We start from the raw sequence: 22400 nt of genomic DNA, 5'->3' as shown, positions 1-22400 counted from the left end.
GATCACTGATCCTGGCGGCAGTCTCCTGGTGGTCAGACCGCCAGGATTGTAATCTGGGGGTCGGAGCTCCAGGACAGTCATAGGACTGCCAAACTGGTATTTAGGCCCTCAGATGTTGTGTGTATATGTACAGCAATGGCCCTGTAAACTTAGATATGCAGGAAGCATGACATTTCCTGTCCAGAAGAGGGTAGATAAGCTCCTTCGGCAATAAATAATCAGTGTGTTTATATATCCAGCTGTGCGCCACTTTGCTGATAACAGCTAATCTTAACTTCTCCAATTTTTTACCATTGATAGGATACTGATCATGGCACTTAAACGGGGACCTTTGCTGTTGTGCGTTTATGTTGCTTCCTAACTTGTGTACTAAGGTGTTTGACCTTCTCTTTGAGTAGATGTATCAAGATTTATTGGCTTCCATTTCATTCTGCCATTGGCTCATCGGAACGTGCATTTTTTAGCTTTCAACGTTTAGCACTTGATTATTACTTATACTCCTCTCTTTGCAGATTTCAGGTCACTTTGTAGCATACATATTATCTTTTTGAGACACCTTTATTGTGGCCTTGGCTCTTGCAGTGATATCTTTCCCTTCCCTGTGTGGCAGCTCAGACCCTCATTAGAATAACGAAGCACTGCCTGTATTAATGAGATTTGAGCAGGCAAACCATACACAATCCTTATTATAAAAGCTGGGAACAAACAACTGTCTTAATATCATGGCCAATATTGTTAAATCCTATACAGCAATCTCCCCCTCCATATAGCACACAGCTGGTGGAGAAGACCTTTTGACTCTTCTTATAGGGACTGTAACAAAACGTGGGGCTTCATCTGTAACCTTAGTAACCCAACAGTAATAGGTCTAACACACAGAGGTTCCTGTGGTAACCTCTGCGGTCATTCGGCCTTGTGGATAATATTTTTCTCCATAGCACATGCAGGCAAATATATACAGAGGGGTTTAATGGCTGATCCGTATTGCTATAAGTCTTTCCAGTAGTATTATTAGGATGGGACTTACTTATTTCCATGCAGGATCCAGCAGTTGATGCCTATTTGGGCAGAATTTCTGATCCGCCTTTTATTGATTACTCCGGAGATGTATTTTACCATCCTTGGATGAAACCAATGCAATGTAGGTTCCTTCAGCTATAGGCAAACAAGGCCTTATCACAACCATTAGTCATGCTCACAATTCGCAGCCTACTACAATACCTTGGAAGCATGAACAGTGCATACACACGTATTTTGTGGCGCGCTTAAGCAGTGCTATAATGCACATCACATTTATTTGGAATACTTGTTCTCAGGCACCAGCTATGGACACGATCATTTCTTAATATTAAGAATTAGTAGTTGTATAAGTGTCTTTACCTTATGCTGATTTTTAGAGTACATGCTTCACTACTGGTTTATAGGTAATGTTGTTTTGACTGTTACCATTGCAATTTGCCTGGCATATTTATTATAAAAATATGTACCTCGATGAAATAACCAATATGATCCAAGACTTGGTAAACAACAATCATCTTTTTATGTGGTGTGTCTTTCATAGTAAATAAATAGCTTCTATATTTTTTCTATTGTGTTAAGGGCACAACACTTGACAAAGACTGTCTGAAACCGAAATGTTTGTCATTATGCACCATACATAAACAGGTGTTCTGCCGTTTTTTTCATTTTTTGTTGTTGCTGTTTTTGAACATATTTTATACATTACATTCGAATAACACAACTACAGTGATACCCTAACGTTTACCTTATGAACAACCAACAAACACTACACTAACTAATCATAAATACATCCACCCAAACACTAAAAACCCTAATAAGTAACTGAAAATGACTCTTGCCTGACCAGAGAGCAAAAGCGGGGAATTGCGACCACACAGAAGCTGAACCAAAGCAAAAAAAAGAAGATAGAGTAAAAGAAAGCATGAACAAAATGTCAGCTAAATAAAGATAAAAAAAAAAAAAACTAACACTCCAAAAACAATGGGAAAACAATGTATTCTTCGTTTTGCTGTTTGAAAAATTCATAATAAATGTAGATGTGTAACAAAATGTAAAAAAAAAAAAAAAGTTTGAAAAATGATTTATGAAATGTATTAAAATATTAAACAAAAAAGAAATGAAAGTAATCAAAAAAGTACACAAAATGTAACACTTGGGGGGGCATCATTACAAGGTTGGGGGTCTTGGGACTGCCAGCCTCGCGGTGGTGGTCAGGAACGCCTGGTGGTTAGACCGCCAGACTCCATGATCGGGTGACCCTATTCTCGGCCAGCCTTTTCATGGTGGCTTTACCACCATTTAAAGGCTGGTGGAGAAAAGGTGCAGGGGGCCACTGCACTGCCCTTGAGCTTGGCATGGGCATGCTGGGGCCCCCCTGTCCAGCACCTTCCCAATGTTCACTGTCTGCTGTGCTGTGCAGATGGTGAACACTGCAAGGTTGCTGGTGCACCTAGTAGAAGCAGCATTGCTGCCTGCTCAATTATGAGCCGGCAAGAAAGCTGCTGCCATTTTCCCACTGGTGGGCAGAAACCTCGGTTTTCGGCCATCAGCCCAGCGGGAAACTCATAATGGGTCCGATGGGGGGGGGTAGCCAGTGTGACGGCAACCTTCCCGTTGGAAGTTCTTCAGACGGTCCAAACCACCCACTGAACTCCTAATAAGGCCCTTTATGTTAAAAAAGTGAAAATATGTAAAACACAAAACAAATCACAAACCCAAAGTGTCATTATTTACATTTGATTTCATATTGTATATATTACTTAAATGCATTAATTTCATTAACATAAATATTTTTAACTCGCACAACTTAAATCCACAACATAAAAACACAACAATTCTCAAACACATAGGCTACCTACTCTCAGTCCAAATTAACCCAAAGTGTTAGACTTAGAAGAGTGTATAGTGGCTCCCATCTAACTCACACTGGGGAAAGATAGGACTTTGAGGGTGCAAATAAACAATCCCCACACCAAATTAAGCCACATTGGGGAAGTGTTGGATTTCGACGGGGTGTAGGTTTACTATACCATTGCTAATCTAAGCCACATCAGCTAAAGCCTTGGACATTGTGGTGTGTAGATTTACTATTCCGACTCCAGTCTAAGCCTCACTGAGCAAAGGTTTGGACTTCAAGGGTTGTAGGTGGACTAGTCCCTTCTCAATCTAAGTACAATTTCTTCTCCACTTTAGGCCACAGTAGGGAAAGTCTTGGACTTTGATGGATTTAGATTTAGTACTCTCATTTCAATCCAAGCCATATGGAGAAATGTTGGACTTTAAGGTGTATAAATTTACTATCCCATGCTAAAATAAGCCACAATGTGGGAAGAGTTTAACTTTGAGAGGTGAATTTTTTTTTTTTTTATTCACTCTCCATTATATGCCACCCTGAGATCAGTGTAGGACTTTGAGGGATGCAGATTTATTATCCACACTCCTATTTTATACACTGAAACATGTGTTTGACATTGAAAAATATATATTTAATATTCCAAAACCCCTATAACATAACTGAAAATTATATTAAAATGGAAAAATAACCATTAAAATAGAAATAAATATTTGAAAAATATAACTAATACAACAATTATGGACATTACACCAACTCTATTTAATAAACTGAACTGTGCTAAAAAGCTGCAATAAAAATGTTTAATAACATTATAAAAAATAAAATATTTTAAATACATATAAAAGTTGTAAAAAATACTCTTTAATATAAATAGAATGAACAATAATAATACTACATTTTAAGTACCATTTAAATTATGAATAGTACTAACAATTTTAAAAAAACGGGTATTATTTAAAAATCAATAAAATAATGTATTGCAAACACTTTTTCATATTAAAAATAGCGTACACTTTATAACATTAATAAAAATGAATAAATAAAAACAATTAAAACAATTCGTTGTTTTAAAAAAGCTAAAACAAAAACTAATCAACATTAACTCTCAAACTGTAAAAATAAAATTTTAAAGACATTTCAATTTAAATCTAAAGGCATGTAACTAAACAAATTTAAACTAAAACTGTAAAAACTACATATTTTATCACAGCAATTTTTTTTAATAAAGTGAACTTAAAATTGATTATAGATAAAGAAAAATTCACATTTAAAAATCTTCTCTATTCCCCTAAAAACCATGCATCCAACAGAAAAACATTAGAAACTATTTGAAAAAATATACCTAAAACATGTAAACATAAACAATACATTACAAAAATAATTGTATAACTTTTATTTTTTCCCACTGGTTTCTTCATTACACATAAAGCATAATATACAAATAATAAAACATTTCAAAAAATAAAAAACGAGCTTTAAAAATAATATCCACTGTATTTCCCCTATAAACCTAACAACCCACTCCTACATACGTATAAAATATCCAAAAATATAGAAAATACTAACATTACACACACTATTATACAGAACAATATATTTACAATGCTATTAAAAATCCATTAAACAATATATTTGCCTACAATATTTAAAACAATGCTAGTCTTATAATCACATCTTTAATGCAACAACATTAGTTGTGCAGTATTTTTATACAACACCCGAAGAAGTATCGTTGAAAAAACAACAAAGAATTGTAAATCAACTATTAACAGCTGTTTCCTTCTTCACACACACAATTCTTTGCAACTAGATATTGCTAAATCAAATTAGAAGTCTAAGGGTCAGATTTATCATCATTCAGCACTGATTCAAAGTCACAAAAAATACACAAACCCATGCAAAGTATTACTAAGTTTCCAACTCAAAACATATTGGTCCTGAAAAGTAGCCTTAAAGTAACGTAAATAGCACTTTGAACTTCGTTTTATTAAGAGGGCATTGAGGCGATGTTACATAGGCATTCCCACTCTACTATCCATAGTTTTTGATGCAAAGTCCTATCTGCTAACCGTGTTAGATAGGGTCTGTGGCAAAAAATAATGCCTACTTTAGAAAGACATTAAGTTGGTGAAATATTTTGATTTACACATATTGCATGCATGTCTGCACTGTAATGCACATATACTGCTTAGAACCATGGCGCAAAGGTATGTGATGGGACTAGGCCTCCTATTTGAGTACCAGCACAGAGGATGACTTGTAGAAATGGCTCTGTGCTATGTTCTAACATTTTCATGACCAAAGTTTCTGTGCTGCGTTGTGGAACGTTTTTATAAGTCTGCCACGCTGATTGTACAAAATAAAGCTATTACTAAACAAATTAGAAATATAATATATTTCTTATAAACAGAGAGGTGCAATTTGCTTCATTCAGGTATCAATGGCTTGGGAAGGATAGGTGCTTCATAATTTTCAGTCTTAACCTTAAGCACCTACAGTATAGTAAATGGCTATGCTGGTTCAGAATGTTTCTACAAATCTGACTTTTGTTAATGTTTATTTTAATGGTCCCTGCGTAAGATTGAACTTACCAAAACCACAATCTGTCTGGTTGCAAAAACCTTATTGTGAGCTAACAAGAACTTCCTGGGACTTACAGCCCACCCATTCCTTATGTTGGTTGCCTTAATTATCACTCTCATTGGTTTGTTTTTTATTAGATTCCTTTCCTTGTCCCAGCTTGTCTATCGTGCATTTGTTCCTCGCTTGGTGCATAGCTTTTTTACCATCTATCTGAATGGCTGACTTCTATCACTTGACTATTCATTTTTAGGGACATTTTTTGGGTTAAGCACTTCATGAAAGTTTTTTTGTTGTTTTGTTTTAAATTTATGATGCTGCACAGTGTAGTGTAAGCCTGATGGTATACAACTTTGCCAAAAGCCATTACAAAACCAAAATTTTCTGAAAGAGACCCATCAGCTTTGCTGATGCTTCCTTTTTTTCATTATGGTATTTTCTAGAGTCCCTTCAGACATTAAATTCAAGGTGCAACTGGATCTTTTAGGGATATATGCATAATGCTTAAGAACATAAGAATACACAAAATTCTAAATTTCAAGAAATCTTTTTAGTAGCCAAGGGTTCACTTCAGTTTTATTCTCAATTACATTTTGTGCCTCATATTTTCCATGCTGGAGTCCTTTCCTTATATTCATACTGAATTTAATATAACTTGCTTTCAATATTTTCAAGGGTTTATAGCTCCAATGGTTACTGATTCTTGATCAAATATGAAGGTTTCTACCCAATGGTATGTATTTACCTAAACCTTCACTAACCCTTGGATTCTCTTGACGTTTGGGATGATTAAGTATTTCAAAAGGAGTAGAGCTATAAAAGAGCATCAAATGAGCTACAGCTCTTGTGGCAATGACATCGTAGCTGGAAGTGTAAATATTTACCAAGGCAGTCTTTGAGACCGTTTGTATTTCTACAAATGGATCTCAACAGCTGTTTTATTGTTAAGTAATGGGATAACAGTGATTGGTCTCCAAATGTCTGGGCCCAGCATATCCAGTTGTTTCTTTTGAAAGGGGAGAAACCCTGTCTTATAAAGGTCCGCAGTAATTAACCAGTTATAAATGAGCCATTTATAATCTCCAATAGAAGTATGTAAACTCATTTACTCCTTTGATCACTCTGGATGGACCAGCATCACTGGGACTTGTGATTGAAATGTTATGCATGTCTTCCATAGGAATCCTCTATTACTTAAACCAGATTCTAAGGGCCTAATTATGAGTTTGGTGGTTCCAACGCAGGACTGCCAAACTCGCAGGGAGAATGCCACCACCCTGGCAATGGCGTCCCCCGCAGCATATTACAATGTTGCTGCCGGGCTGACTGTCGGTAACATTGTAATTTGCATTTTCCCACCACTTTACCCAGCGGGAACAGTACTACAGTATTGGCCTCTGCTCTCTTAAGGGAGCGGAGACCAAAACTGTAGCACACCAGCACCCTCGGAATGTGCACTGTCTGCAAAGCAGACAGTGTGCATTCCGACGGTACTGGGCAGGTGGAGCCCAGCACTGCCGATGGCATGGGCAATGCAGAGGCCCTCTGGTAGCCCCCAGCACACCCTTACAGCCAGCCTTTCCTTGACAGTGAAAACACCATGGAAAGGCTGTCGGTAAGTGGGGTTGTAAATAGCCAGGGAGTGCTGAGTTCAGCATCACCCTGGCTGAGTACTACTCTGACTGTTGTCACCACGTTCGGAACGATGTTCCTGGCTGGTATGGCAGTCTTCAGGCAGGTCTGCCCACCAGTATCGTAATGTGGTAGTCGGATGGTGCGGCGGACCGACTGTCACTGTGTGTGTGGCGGTCCTCGGACCGCCATACTCGTAACAAGTCCCTAAATCTGGTACTTCACTGCTATGACGTAACAACCGTTGATAATAAGTCATTCTAAACTGTTGCTTTGTGATAAATGCCTTCCAGGTCAGGCTGACAGGGCTCTCCGAGCTAGTCCGTCCAGCACTGCTTGTCTGCCATGACTAAAAGCAGAATGCACAGCTGCTAGAGGGGAAAGAATGGCAAGGAAAGTGTGAGGGTTAGTTAAGCATGGCATTTAAAGTTATTTTCACATTTGGGACAGGGAAGAGAGGCCATATTAGAACTGGCTCCCCCATTACTCCTTTGTCACGGTCTACCAACTGTGGTAGATGATTTTAGGTACCATACATAGAATAAACTTATTGATGGCTAACTGTGAGTTAGAGGCATATTTTTCACATGGGGGTTCTACGTGATGTGATATGGACAACTAGAGCTTCTCTCTCGTTGTCTGTTTGATGTCCCTCAGAACCCCTCAGTGAAAACCACCTTCATAACTCACAGTTAGCCTTCTATAATTCTATTTATGAATTTAACAAGGTTGATGATTACCAGCAGTTACATATCCTCGTGGAAGGTCTCATTCCTTGACTGGTTCTTGTTACAGCTTAATATACTGCTTTTGTCTTTTCCTTTGATGGTAGAACTTATTAAATTAATTTTGTTCTGAAAAACATTTGGTTTATTGTACACACATTTTTCAGCACCTTATGAGCATTATCAGCGGTTAGACCAGTGGTCTTCAAACTTTTTAATGCTGCGCCCCCCCAGTTGAAAAATAAAAATCATTGGGACCCCCCTCAGAATTTTTCACAATTATTTTAGAAAGATGGCAATGTTTAAATAGGTCTAAACCTATTTAAACATCGCAGTTAAGTACTGTTACCTTTTTAAAACTGCAATATCATGCTTTTGCTTAAAACAAAGGCATGTTATTTGTATAATATTTATTTTGGCCAGAGTTTGGCGCCCCCCCTGGGATCACTTAAGGCCCCCCAAGGGGGGCCCGCCCCCCAGTTTGAAGACCTCTGGGTTAGACAGTCTGCCATATCTGTCAAAATGCAGAATAGTGCTCTGTTGGAAATATTATTCTTCCAGAATTTTCTCGAAAAGTAGCCTTTTTTATTATAATTACAGCTTAATTATTTTTGGCATAGAGACTGATGACCGTAAGTCATATATTACATGTACTGGATGCACCTTCTCATCCAATCCATTTTTACCCTTGCTTCATTCTAAAATTGAGTATTGCACACACTGACAAAAAACATGCAATGTTAACTTTAAATTCCAGGTGACTTTTTTTTAACGTAATCGACTTTAACAGAGTGTGTTGTCTCACTAGTTTTATTCAATGCATAAAACATACTTCCCAAAGCAACTCAATGACTTAGGCTCTCAGTATGGGTAGCCTGTTACAATCCCTGTTACTTCCCTGACCTAGAATTACCATTACTAGGGATCCCTGTAATTCCAAGGACAGCAAAATAACTGGGACTGCTGCTGTTGGTGATAACATGCAAGAATCAATTCTTTTCTACAAAGATTCCTGAATGATTTCACCCGGAGTCTGACACGGAAACTTTGACTGCTTTTCACTGCCAAAATCCCCATGTGAAAAAAAGTATAATTCTGATGGACCTATTAACTCCCATCACCGTGCCCACTGAAAGTTATGGGTCACTGACAGGCAAAATGGCCGATGCTGAAACGTATGCCAAATTGATAAATGTCTGGCAAAGCGTGGCTTAGTCTTTTCTTTCCCCATCAGCACATTTAGACCAAAACAGATACATTATTGGTGCCTGTATGACCACACCACTGGGAGTTTGTCAGTATGTGCCATCTACATTTGTGAGATCACTGACATAATATTGGAACCAACAATATTGTGGAACAGGAATATCGCATCAGAAATATTGATTACAAAAATACTGTTTTCCTATACTTATAATTGTAAATACAAAAATATAAAAAAAATATTTTCACACTAATATCGTAAAAAAACTTACAAACTATTGTTTTATATATATATATATATATTATATATATATATATATATATATATATATATATATATTTTAAAATGGTAAATCTTAAATATGTTAACATATAACATTATTATAATGTTAATTAAATAAATGTGAATTAATACTAAAAAATATATATGTAAACAAACATGTGTATTTATATGTAAAGTATCACTATTGATACATATACTTTAGATTATATTACATTTTCAGCTATTTTTTAATGTACTACTGTTTAAGCATATATATAAATAATATAAAATAATAAATCAGTTGCATAACATTGAATAAATTACCAAATGAATAAAATATAAAACATTTAAAACAGATAGTTATATTATTCTCACTTCACTCTGTGCAACTTTAGGTAAAGCGTTGTAGTTTGTACTATTCCCAGTCCAACCTGTGCATCCGTAGGGTGAGCACTGTACTTCAGAAGGGTGAAATTTACTACTCCCACTTCAGTCTGTGCAACAGTAGGAAAAGCGTTGGACTTCGGAGGGGTTACATTTACTATCCTCACTCCAGTTTGTTCAATGGGATGGAAAGTGTTGGACTTAACCCTTCTGTGCCGCGGACGTAATGGTTACGTCCTGCGGCACAGTGCTTGTGTGCCCAGGACGTAACCATTACGTCCTGGGCACAGAGCCCAGAGGGAGCGCTAGCGCTCCCTCTGTGGGGCTCCCCCCCCCCCCCCCCCCCAGCCCCCCAAGGCAGGAATGGAAGTGGAAGACCTTCCCCTTCCACCCCCGACCTCCCCCACCCCCCGTGACGTCAGCACGCGATCGCGCGCTGATTGTCACAATGCCTCCTCCTTCGCACTGAATGATCGGATCCGATCACGTGGAGGAGGCAAGAGAGGCTTCAAAGGGAAGGAAAGGAATTTCCTTCCCTTTGAAGTCTCTCTCTGAGTTTCAAAAGCCGGATTGTAAAGCAATCCGGCTTCTGAAACGCCCACTAGACACCGAGGGTTTTAATTTTTAAAAGGAAACTGGCATGAGGGAGCGACCCCTTGGGCAAGGGTCACTCCCAGGGAGGGGCATTTTTTTAAAGGCCTTTTCTGCCCCCCCCCCCCCCCCCCCCCCAGGGGCAGAAACTTCTAGGCACCAGGGATTAAAAAAATGATTTTGTTTTGTTTTTGATTTTAGAGGTGGGGAGCGACCCCTTAGGCAAGTATCGCTCCCATAGGGGGCAAATTATATTTAAGCTATTTCTGCCCCCCTTGGGGGCAGATTGGCCTATTTTTATGAGGCCAATCTGCCCCCAAGGGGGACAGAAACCACTAGACACCAGGGAGGGTTTTTTTTTTTTCTGTGAATTTCACGCAAGGGGAGCGACCCCTTAGGCAAGGGTCGTTCCCCTGGGGGTCAAATTTATTTTAGGCCATTTCTGCCAGATCAGCCTATTTTAATTAGGCCGATCTGCCCTCAAAGGGGGCAGAAACCACTAGGCACCGGGGATTTTTTTTTGTTGTTGTTGTACAGTTGGTGAGCGACCCCTTAGGCAAGGGTCGCTCCCCTAGAGGGGCAATTTGTATTTAGGCCATTTCTGCCCGCTTTATGGGCAGATTGCCCGATTTTAGGTCAATCTGCCCCCAAGGGGTGCAGAAACAACTAGGCAGGGGAATATTTTTTTGGCGCCAATGTCACGCAAGTGGAGCGACCCCGTAGGCAACGGTCGCTCGATTGGGGGGGGGGGGGGGGCAAATTTATTTTATTGTTACTCGGCTGATCTGTCCCTGGAGGGGGGGGATGGGGGGGGAGGGGGGGGGGTTGATGGGGGGGGGGGGGGGTCAGAGCAGAAACCTCTAGGCGCCAGGGCACATTTTTTTATTTATTTATTTTTTTAGAGATGGGGAGCGACCCATTAGGCAAGGGTTGCCCCCCTGGGGGGCAAATTTTATTTAGACCATTTCTGCCCCCCTTGGGGCAAATCAGCCAATTTTAGGCCAGGGTCGCTCCCCTGGGGGGGGGGGGGGAATTTATTTTAGGCCATTTCTGCCCCCCCCGGGGCCAGCTGATCTAAAGGCAAAAATCCACAGGTAGGCACTTTGCAAAAAACACCTCTGTTTTCTGTGAAAAAATGTGATGTGTCCACGTTGTGTTTTGGGCCATTTCCTTTCATGGGCTCTAGGCCTACCTACACAAGTGAGGTACAATTTTTATCAGGAGACTTGGAACGCTGGGTGGAAGGAAATTTGTGGCTCCTCTCGGATTCCAGAACTTTCTGTCACCGAAATGAGAGGAAAAACTGTTTTTTTGGCCAAATTTTGATGTTTGCAAAGGATTCTGGGTAACAGAACCTGGTCGGAGCCCCACAAGTCACCCCATCTTGGATTCCCCTAGGTTTCTAGTTTTCAAAAATGTGCTGGTTTGCTAAGTTTCGCCAGGTGCCGGCTGAGCTAGAGGCCAAAATCCACAGGTAGGCACTTTGTAAAAAACACCTCTGTTTTCTGTGAAAACATTTGATGTGTCCACGTTGTGTTTTGGGCCATATCCTTTTGTGGGCGCTAGGCCTACCCACACAAGTGAGGTACCATTTTTATCGGGAGACTTGGGGGAACACAGAATAGCAAAACAAGTGTTATTGCCCCTTGTCTTTCTCTACATTTTTTCCTTCCAAATGTAAGGCCGTGTGTAAAAAAGAAGTCTATTTGAGAAATGCCCTGTAATTCACATGCTAGTATGGGCACCCCGGAATTCAGAGATGTGCAAATAACCACTGCTTCTCAACACCTTATCTTGTGGCCATTTTGGAAATACAAAGGTTTTCTTGATACCTATTTTTCACTTTTTATATTTCAGCAAATAAATTGCTGTATACCCGGTATAGAATAAAAACCCATTGCAAGGTGCAGCTCATTTATTGGCTATGGGTACCTAGAGTTCTTGATGAACGTACAAGCCCTATATATCCCCGCAACCAGAAGAGTCCAGCTGATGTAACAGTATATTGCTTTAAAAAATCTGACATCGCAGGAAAAAGTTACAGAGTAAAACGTGGAGAAAAATGGCTGTTTTTTTCACCTCAATTTCAATTTTATTTATTTCAGCTGTAGGAAACACTTGTAGGATCTACACAAATGACCCCTTGCTGAATTCAGAATTGTCTACTTTTCAGAAATGTTTAGCTTAATGGGGTCCAGCATTGGTTTCTCACCCATTTTGGTCACTGACTGGAAGGAGGCTGAAAGCACAAAAAATAGTAAAAATGGGGTATGTCCCAGTAAAATGTCAACATTTTATTGAAAAATTGGGTTTTCCAATTCAAGTCTGCCTGTTCCTGAAAGCTGGGAAGATGGTGATCTTGCCAGCGCAAACCCTTTGTTGGTGCAATTTTCAGGGAAAAAACCACGAGCTGCCTTCTGCAGCCCTTTTTTCCCATTTTTTTTTTTAAAAAACAAAATGTTCACTGTATTTTGGCTAATTTCTTGGTCTCCTTCAGGGGAACCCACAAAGTCTGGGTACCTCTAGAATCCCTAGGATGTTGGAAAAAAAGGACGCAAATTTGGCGTGAGTAGCTTATGTGAACAAAAAGTTACTAGGGCCTAAGCGCGAACTGCCCCAAACAGCCAAAAAAAGGCTCGGCACAGGAGGGGGAAAAGGCCTGGCAGCGAAGGGGCTAAGAAGGGTAAAATGTATTATTCCCATTCTAAACTGTGCAACAGTAGGGGAAGCGTTGGACTTTAGAGGAGCAATGCTTACTGTTCCAATTCCAGCGTGTGCAACAGAAGGAAAAGCACTTTACTTCAAACACATAACATAGCTGAATAACCCTATTCATTTACTAGAAGTAAAGAACCCATATAACGATTAAACAATTTACATGATTATGAAACAATTTAATAATTATCAAATAAAAACATATTTAACTTCACACACGATACCTCCCACAAACCTAGCAGCCCACACTTAAAATAGAACAAAAATAAATAATTATAACATAATCAACATAATCATTGAATAATAAATTAATAACTGTTAATTATTACTTAACTTCTCACCCTATGTCCCTTCAAACCCTGCACCCTGAACCTAATATATAACTTAAAAATATAACTGCTGCACAATTTTCATCCTTAATATTCAATGACATAATTAATAAATGAATGGTTAATTAGTACTTAACTTCCCACCCTATACCCCTAGAAACCCATCAACCCGCACCTAACATACACTTTAAAAATAATACACAATTTACATAAATAATAATCAAATACTTATTAATCAATTAGTAATGCATTTTTAATCAATTATTAATATACTTCCCACCTGATAACCCTACACACCCAGAAGCCTGCACCTAATATATAACTTAAAATATTATCACACAGTTTACATATTTACTAATCAATTAAATAATGAAAAATACATTTAAAAAATCATTACCTAACTTCTCAGCCTATGGCCCTACAAGCCCAGCAGCCCACACCTAATATACAACTTAAAAAATATAACACAATTTACATAATTATGCAGCAATTGAATAAATCATAATAAATTAATTGTTAATTATACTTAGTATTATACCGCTAGAAACCTATTAGCCCGCTACAACACTATATATTACTATTAGAAATTACATGTTAAAAAATTAATCACTTAAAATTACAAACTTAATTTAAAAATGTTAGCAAATATACAAGCACTAACAACACAAAATGAATATATGAACAAAAACACATGAAGATAATTAAACAATATTTTTCATAAGTATATTATGGAAAACGATATTAATGATACTCTTGACATAAATATCACTTAACGAAAAATGTATGTTATTGACAATGTTTCTGCACCACAGTTTCTGTATCACAATATTTTTTTCAGTACATCTGTAACTCGATATTTTGTCCAAATAACATGTTTGTGTTATCTTCCTGCATTTGAAAAACAATACCCTGATGACCATTACCATAGAACAGACCAAAACTAATATACTGGCAGAAGAAATATAATTGTTGAGAAATATAAAAAAATTAAAATATTTAGAGAATTCTTATGAAATTTGCAGAGAATACTGAAAAAACACATTCATGGTCACTGAAAAAAATAATGAAAATGTTCATCCAGCTGCTCTCATTCTCTATATTTTCAAGTCATAAGAATCTTTACGAAGCTAGCTAATTCAACATAAGTAGGGTTTGTGTCCACCTGGAGCACCTCTCATGCACACTTCTGCCAGCAGTATTTGGGGCCCTTATGCCAAGATATTTGCATCCATCTCATTCACAGCCTGCCGACTTCCTAGTTTTCCATAGAAAATTCTGTGCCTCAGATTTGGAATAATCCTAGATATAGACTCCTTTACCTGCTATGAAATATCCTGAGATACATTGGATGATGGAGGACAATTTTCCGGTCTTAAAAATACAAATGTTTGACCAAATTAATAAAACAAATAGATGCCTCAATTTGTAGGGCCCAGGCAGGGTTCTCTTCGCCATTGCGTATTTGAAATTGATAAATCTCAAAGCAGGCACACAATGGGAGACTCCGAGCTATGACTTCATAGCCCCACCCATTACCCACTCCTCACACTGTTGATCAGGTAACAGACGAGTAAAGGTTGGCAAAGCCAGATCAGAGCAGCTTGCAGCCTCCGGGCTTAGAAGCCAATTAGGTCTCCTAATAGGAATGGTAATAGCAGTGAGTTGGGTTTTTGGCTGATTGCGATGGGCTGGCTTGGGTTGCGCACATCTGGCTTGAATGCAGCAATAAACACTGTACACTGAAAATAATAATGCTTACCAACATGGCCCTGCTGCTTACCAGCTACACTGAGCTTCATTTCCCACGTATCGTCAGCTAGTTGCAGCTTACAGAAATTCAAGAATTGCACATTGGAGAAAGGGGGAGAGGGGATTGGTTACTATATAGGAACCCGAAACATCAGACGCTCCACAGAAGAATGAGTGAAGCATGCAGCATGAGTGAAGGTGAGGTTTTATACCACATGACGGTGCACCAGAAGATTTTAGCACATGCCTGTAGCGATCTTGTTTGCCCTTATACCATCAGCAACTAGGTATATCAGTTGCAAACACTGTGGTGTAACACTGCATCTGATATACCTGTGATTGATATAACATTACATGTCACCACACACAATATCTATCAATCATGTGAGTCATGTGTCACACTGACTGTGCCTTCCTGTTTCAACTCTTGTTTAGAGTGCTGGCAATCCATTTTGAATTGTGAAAATAAGCTATAACATGATCAGAGTTAACTAGTAATGGGGGTTTTAAATTCAACTTTCACTAAAAGTTTAGAAATGGGATCAACAATTGATTAAATTCATCTCTTCAATGACAGAACCATAGCAATCAAGGATGACAGAAGTATGATGTGCAGGTGAACATCTGGTCTTACGAATACAGAACAGCAGCAGATTGGTTATTTTTAAGTAGCACCCTTTGCCCTTTGTTTATTTTTACTTTTTATTTTAAAGATTAGAAAATGATATATATATATATAAAACGTTCAACACTCCCTTCAATACCAGGAGAACTAGGACACCTCCATTGTGAAAATTCAGTTTATTTCAGCACAAAAATCCAACGCGTTTCGGCAACAGCCTTACTCATGGATCCTGGTATTGAAGGGAGGGTTGAACGTTATATTAGGGCCTCTCGGAGCCCACCCGGGACCGCTGTGTTGTGCACCTGCATTCCGGGACTTGTGTACGAAATATATATATATATATATATATATATATATATATATACACACACGTACATACACCTATAAATATGTCATATGTGGTCCCAAAATCTAAATCATCTGACTGCTTTCAACTTCTACGGAGGGGCAGAGGAGTACTGGAGAGCCTTATATAAGATGGTCCCTCCTTTCTGTCCCAGAAAAATCTGCGGTCTCCTGCAACCCACCATCCACAGTGCCTGTGTTGAACAAGGTGTTGCTCTGACTCGTGCAAAGGTCTAGTTTTTGTTTGGCAGTGTTTCGTCTGCTGGCGGCTTTGGGTGTTTTTGGATCTTCTCTCAGGTTTGAATGGGGGGGGTCTCCATGAGTACATTTTCTTCCTATAAACCTAAAAATTTAGATTTGAATAATTACACAGAGACAACGATTAGGTATTATCTCTCTGAGAGGTTAGATTCTGTTAATTACATAGCGGTGAGGATTATGCTTTATCTCTCTTCACTACCTAGGCCTTGATTATTAGTTCCCTTGTGTTCTGTGAAATAATTATCCCAAAACTCGACACCAAAAAGTTTGAAATGTATTTGGTGCACTAGTTATTGCATATTGTCCACGAAATGAGCCTTAACTGTACGATTTTGTTGCTTTCCGCACAAAAATGTGCATCACTTGGTACATACCAGGCATTTTCCAGTGGTAAATGTCATTAGGTGTCTAGCTAGGGAAAACTGAGGCCGTATGCTATATGCCTCATAATATTTATATGTGTAGTAACAGGAGATACCAGACTTATTGAAATATTCTGGGGCACTCCTACTCAAGGCCTTAAACACAACAATACATGATTAACAATAAAATGTCAGTGCCCAGTTGGCTTTGAAAACGAAAGGGCCAAGCATATGTTCAGAAAACATCAATTTCAACAAAGCACAGCAAAGTTGCCTGCTTACGCTTTTTCATTGCTTTGAGCTTGCACTTCATCCATCTGATAAATTGCGCCAGTCCACTTTTGCTCTTGGTAATTTTCTAAAACACAACATATAGACCAAATATGTAAAATGCTTCATAGATACTAAGATGTTCTGCAATGAAAATAATTAAACATAGCAAAACATGGGGGTCGGAATATAAATAATAACCAGGAATTTAAACTAATATGTACATTCAGTCTTCATGGCTCACAACACCGTACAGCAAATCATGAGATACTCTTTGCCTCTGTGCAGTATTAGCATTTAAACTTTCATATGTGAAAAGCTAAGAAATGTTAAATTTGTTGTCAGATCCAGAGGACTAAATTATAGTATTCAAAGCTTAGAGGATCTATTTGCTGTGAAGAAAACAAAAATTCTCATTGCACCCCCCCCCCCTTCCAACAACATGTATTTTAGAATGTTGTTTGATTGATTGTTACTGGGAGTTTTGAGATCTACTGAGACATCATTCATTGGATTGCCCAATTTAACAATTACGCTATAGATTCTCCAACAAAAAAAAATTCAAATAAAATGTATTCGATGTAGACTCTGCTCACCATTCCAGTAAGGTCGAAATTTCTTCCAATCTGACTTCCAACAGAGACAATCGTACTGTCATGGCCCTTCTCACGGATTGAACCCCAAAGATGACAAAATATATTATTTCCTACTTCACCCAATGAGTTAAAGTTGTCTTTGAAACAGGTGCAAACAACATCTTGGAGGATATCAACAAATGCGTCTTTCCACTGGATCCAAATTCACTTGCATATGCATCCTAGTCTCTCAACCACTAAGCTACACATAAGTGTCTTCAGGCTACATAACTAAACCACCTCTTCCAAGCAGATCTGTGATTTATATTTTAGTGCCATTGGGCCAAGTCTGGTGAATGTACTAGGGACTCGTCGTAATTCCTGGAACTTGCTGTCGTACCCGGAACCTTCTCACACCATAAGATGTAACTGATTTGACTGTATCAGTGAATATGGAAGTTCTAAGGAATTCTCCATGATCTCAGGAGACTTGGACTGAGGAATTAAACAAGAGTTGGAGAAACTGTAGAAAGGGAGACATTGGAGAGTTGAAGCAGTAGATGATTTTGCACGCAAGACAGATTCTTTGGAATGCGCCGTCCTTATTGTATGGCATCTGTAGGATGCCCTATTCCTCCGTGTGTGCCACGATATTAATTTTAAGTAGCAGAAGACAGTCAAGAGGAAGATTGGGCTAGGATTTCTCCCTATCAGTGTTGTATTTCCAATAAGCGTACTCAAGGTGGTACTTGGACTGAAATTTATTCCAGGTACCTTATGACATATAATCAGAAGCAAAGGCCTCGTTCTCTTTATTGAAAGCAACATCAGCCTGAAGGCGGATTAATATTTCCCTGGGAAGAATTATATTAATGTGAAATGTATGTGCCCTGAGGAAGGTGTGTGACCCTTGTGAGGGTCATGGTTCACCGAAACGCGCGTCGGCATACATTAACCCGGACCAAGACATCCTTTTCTTGGGACAGGTTGGCAATCAACATATTATGGCTTTATTAGCTAATTATCTTGACACAATGAGGTTTAGATCATTATAATTAAGTTAAGCAATAAGTAAAGAATTTCTTCTTTAGACTCCATTGAATTAATTGGGTGCCTAAAGACATTAATCTGGCCAAAATATGGACATCATTTTCCAGATCCTCTTTGTTGCTTTGTTTTGTTATAGAATGTTCATATAGGGTTTGACCTGTATTTTAGGCCATTTAGCATTCATTTTGTCCTTTGTCCCTGCTGTGTATCATATTGTCTGGGTAATATTATAGTAGTTTTATGTGTGATTGGTGAGTGTGAGTGGTATATAGTTTTATGTCTTGTTCCCAGGATTTATATTATTTATTATTGTTATATCAGTTCTATTTACTATATTGTATTTTTGTATATCATTGTAGTTTTGGAATTTTTGGGAATAAAAATCTCTTAATGTATATATTATTTGAGGGTATCTCAGGGGTGTGTTTGTTGGCTGTTTGTACGTTGTTTTGTTTGTCTCTTTGAGTGTTGGTTTCTGTGTTTTTGTTTGTTGGCTTGTATGTGGGTTTTTTTGTTTTGGTTTCTTTCTTTTCTGTTTTTTGTTTTCTTCTTCATCTTCTTTCTCTTCTTTTCTATGTGTCTTACGTATTTTACGGATTAAGTATCTTCTGGATTCCTTGAGGTGGGAACCATTTTATCTGGAGTAGGATTTGTTTCAGATTTATCTGGAAACTGTAGTAAGTGCCATGGCAACTACAATCAACACTTTCAATCTCCAAAGTAGGGTTGAGTATGCCAGCTACTTTCTGAGATGGGTCGTAACCCTCAGTGTTAGACCTGTCAGCTCTTGGCGTAGTTCCCCCTGTCTTTTTGTTTGCTTCCAACCTCCTGTTTTTGATCCTGTGCTGAATTTCGTTTTTGCTGGCTTTGAGGACTCTGGGCACTTTACCACTGCTGACCAGTGCTAAATGTGCAAGTGCCCCATGTCTAAATCGTATTGCCAATTGGTTTATCCATGATTGGCCTATTTGATGTACTAGTAAGTCCCTAGTAAAGTGCACTATGTGTGCCTACAGCACTGATTGTGCCAACCACATGACTAGCCCTGTAAAAATGTCTCATACCTGTCACTGCAGTTTCTGTAATTTTAAACTGCCATTTTGACTTGGCAAGCGCACCCACTTGCCATGCCCAAACCTTCCATTTTACTACACCCCTAAACTAAGCCCAAAGAAGCCCCATTGGCCCAGTGCCGAGTATTTAAAAGGTAGGACACGTCCTGGTGTGTTTTACATGTCCGGATAGTGAAATACTTTCAATTTCACTATATCAAGGCCTAGCTCTGCCATAGGTTAACATGGAGATTGCCCTGAAATACCTTTCAAGTGTAATTTCCCAATGGGCACAGATAGAGATTTGGAGTTTGGTGTTTCTGAACCCACAATTTAAAGAAAAGTCTTCTGGTGAAGTTGGTTTTTAAATTGTACGTTTGAAAATGCCACTTTTTGAATGCACTTTATTGCTTAAGCATTCTGTGTGACTGCATGGCAGTGGAATACACGTCTAGGTCAGAATGACAGTTGGGCTGTTTGTGAAATCACTCTAGACAGTCACACAGAGGTAGCTGAGGTTTACCCTGCATATCCTGATGGCCCATCACCAGGCTGATGGGTCTTCCTGAGCTAGAGTGGTGGAAGGAGCTGAATTTTGTACCTGAATAGGGCGTTGCCTATCCTCACACAGAGCAGTCTCCAACCCCCTGGAGTCTCTCTGGGACCAGAGCAGGGAGAGGGACTTGGCAATACAAAGACTTCTCTTTGAAGTTTGCCTCATTCAAAGACAGAAATGGGTATAAGTACTGGACCTCTGTACCACATAGTTGTGGAATGAGAAAAGTCTGCCTAGGAAGAAGAGCTGGATGCTGTATGAGGGACTGCCACTCTGCCTGTTGCTTTGCTGGCCTGCTGCTCCAGTCCTTGGAGTGAAAGGAATGGACTTTGCTTTCTACATACTGCTTTAAAAGGTTCTCCAAGAGCTTGGACTGAGCTTGCTTCCGGCTGAGAAGTCCCAGGGCGGCAAAGACATTGCATGCCAGAGCCTGGGCTCTTTTGGTGAGAGTCCTAGCTTGCCAAGTGGTGCCATGTGCAGTTCCTGGGAGTGAGTTCTGGTGCGACAAGGAAGAAACTAGTGCATCGACTTCCAGAATGACTTTGGTACACTGCTGCGGCACACAAGGCAGGCCCAACGCAGCTGCAGTGCCTCCAAAGTCCTGCAACAGGATGAGTCCAGAGTGCCATGTCACTGACATCCGCGATGCCAGACTCCAACACCGAGGAAGCATCTGTGGCCATGTTGGTATGACTGCGACACCGTGAAGTAGACGCCTTGCATCTTGTTCTGCTGGATCCATCAATCCTGTCTTGTCGTAAGGAACAGATGCCTCAAGAACAACGCTGCATCACCTCCTCTGCAACCATAAGGAACCGATGCCTCACCTCCCCTACCTAGCAGTAAGGAACTGATGCCTCACCTTCCTGGTGGCAGTAAGGAGCTGATGCCGCACCTGCTCCAGGGGACCTCACCTCCTAGACTTCTTTGTTTCCTTCCTTACTGAAACTGTGGTCTACAAGACTCCATGACCGGCCGCATTTCCTTGCGGGTGGCTCTGGTATGTTGGAAACAACTCTGTCAAGTTGTTTTGATAGCCCCAGTTGGAGCTATTGTGTTTCTAAGTGCTATACAAAATGTAATCTTTGAAAAATCATACTTTTACGTGATTGTTGGATTTTTATTGTTTTGATATTGTTTTACTCAGATAAATATTGCTTACTGTTCTAAACTGGTGTGGAGTACTTTTGTGGCGTCTTCACTCTGTTACTGTGTGTGTGTGTGTGTGTGTGTGTATACAAATACTCTACACATTGCCTCTGAGATAAGCCTAACTGCTTTAGCCAAGCTACCAAGGGGGTGAGCAGGGGTTATCTTAGCTATATGACTCCCTAGAGTGAGGGTCACTACTTGGACAGAGTGCAAACCACTGGCACTAGAGACCCCGTTTCTAACACTCGGGATCATCAGAAATGGAGACAATGAAATATGAACTGTCTGACAACAAGTTTTGAAGCAAGGTGCCTGGGACACTGTGTCCAGTCTACAGCTCAAGAACACTGTCTGCTGTTGATTCAGTTGGGGAAGTTGCTCAAGGGAATGGTGTCCTATCCAAAGATATATGGCAACCTGCAAGCAAAGGAACTTTGAAGGCACTGCCTCAAGCTGCCATTAAGCGCTCAGGGCATACTTCACAAAGGCACAGCTTTTTTTTTTTTACCATATTTACAATCATGAGCATCCCATTACAGCTGAAATTGGCCAAAGGGCCACAATCTCCCCTCCAACAAATGTGTTTCTCTAGCACAACTTGCTTTTCGCCACCATTGCATTAACTTACACTGGCTGCATGCTAACATTGTGGTGGAATCATTAATATGTGCACAACTGAAAACGCTTAGTAGTAGTACAGGAATCTTTGCTGATGGCCAGGAGAAGACTACTGACAGCATCGCCTGTGGCACCACATTGCACAATATCGGTGAACGTAACATAGACAAAAATGACACATGTTGAAGACAAGTGCCTCCTGGTCCACAAGAGAAACAAACAGCAGAAGAAGAAATGTCAGAACGAAAGAACTGCCGCAGCCAGAAAGATGATGGCCCCGATTGGAGTTGGAGCCTAAAAAACTGCAACTGCCATTTAAACATGAATCTTTCGGGTGGTGTGCATGAATATAAGTACTTTTAATGGTAATGAGAGATGTGAAACTATGACACCGTGTATCATTCTCTACATAAAGACAGAACCCACAAGCAGAAGATGTTAAATCTGCAAGAAGCAGCTATGTTTATTCTGTCAAGGTGTTTCCATAAA

General features: G+C 39.5%; 1 long non-coding RNA gene across 1 annotated transcript in view; it reads right to left on the bottom strand.

The window, feature by feature from the left end:
* Positions 1-22400, bottom strand: part of LOC138268596 (uncharacterized) — a 97412-nt gene that overhangs the window by 65172 nt on the left and 9840 nt on the right. Inside the window, exon 2 of the long non-coding RNA XR_011200032.1 lies at positions 16921-16996. This is a non-coding gene — a long non-coding RNA (uncharacterized lncRNA). The remainder of the gene's footprint in view (positions 1-16920; positions 16997-22400) is intronic.

Source organism: Pleurodeles waltl, chromosome 12, assembly GCF_031143425.1.
Source record: "Pleurodeles waltl isolate 20211129_DDA chromosome 12, aPleWal1.hap1.20221129, whole genome shotgun sequence".
Classification (NCBI taxonomy): Eukaryota; Metazoa; Chordata; class Amphibia; order Caudata; family Salamandridae; genus Pleurodeles; species Pleurodeles waltl.
This window is presented reverse-complemented; position numbering and strand designations above follow the sequence as displayed.